This window comes from Echinococcus granulosus (assembly GCF_000524195.1).
Source record: "Echinococcus granulosus chromosome Unknown EG_S00529, whole genome shotgun sequence".
NCBI classification, from domain to species: Eukaryota; Metazoa; Platyhelminthes; class Cestoda; order Cyclophyllidea; family Taeniidae; genus Echinococcus; species Echinococcus granulosus.
Genome location: NW_020170908.1, coordinates 1 through 1,257, shown reverse-complemented (window position 1 = coordinate 1,257; position 1,257 = coordinate 1).

The window sequence follows — 1,257 nt, the reverse complement described above, 5'->3', positions numbered from 1 at the left end:
GTGCTCGCAATGTCGACAGTAATAACTTCGGGTCTAAAGATTGTATCCCATTGTTGTAGACACATCTTCTTTGCCTCAGTCCACTGCATTACCAAAGAAGTTGTATTTACTCTTGCAAAGACCATCTTGCAGCACACAGCTTGCCTCAGGCATAATGACAACTGAATCATGGATGAATTGACCTAGGCAGGTCACTTAATAAACCCGAATGCACAGTTAATTAAATCGAAGGCCATTGGCAAGTGAGCCTTCATTTCATCACAATTTCCGTGAAATAAAATGAACTTAGACAATAGTAAGGAAACAGGCCTTCAAAACTGCAAGGCTACTCTCAGCTTCGCGCTTTATTTATCCAACTGGAGGTGAGTTCAGGCTGCTCTAGTTAATTAAGCCTGAAACAAATAATATCATCGAATGCTAATGGCAACTCCACTCTGTCCTTAAAAATTCTCTTTAACATGAACTAAGCTTAGGCAATGTTAACGAAAAGAGCCAACAATAAATTGAAGGCGAGCCCTAGGTTGCCGCAAAATTTTATCCAAGGAGAGATAAACCCAGTCTGATCTGGTCAATTAAACCGGAAACAGAGTAAATGTTCTGCCGTGTAAATGGCAAGTCCACTTTATCCTTGAAAATATTTTTATAAAATGATCGAATCTTAGCCAACATTAATGGAATGAACCATCAATCAATAGAAGGCCAGGATGAAGGAGGATAATTTAGGCTGTGAAATTGCTTGTTTGAACTTGTTTGTTTATTTGTATGGGGATGGAACGCACCCGTACCACATTTGTCTGACCTGAGGATGTCAAATGGCATATCAGGCGTTGGTAGCATGGAAGGTGACTCTTCTTCCTGCGAGTAATTTCTGGAATGGAATGTAAGCTAAACTCAAATTGAACTCTTAGACGACGATGTAGACGGTCTTGCCATTTCACCTCAGACCTCAGAATGCACTTGACATTTGCACTACAAGCAAATTGGAAGTTGATGTCTCTTTATCCGTGTCACGGCTTCTTGTATTGTGGGCACACAGGTACATGCTGAACTCCTCACATGAATACCTGTCTGCATTAGTACCTAGCGTTCTCATTTGCTTACACTAGTGAAAATATACTACCAACACATCTGTGTCGACAGCATGAGACACCCAGGCCAAAGCAGATACCTGTCAATTTACATGCACCAAATAAATTTTGCAGTAAATTTGCGTTTATTGTAAATGAATATTTGAAAATTATGACAGAACTCACACAC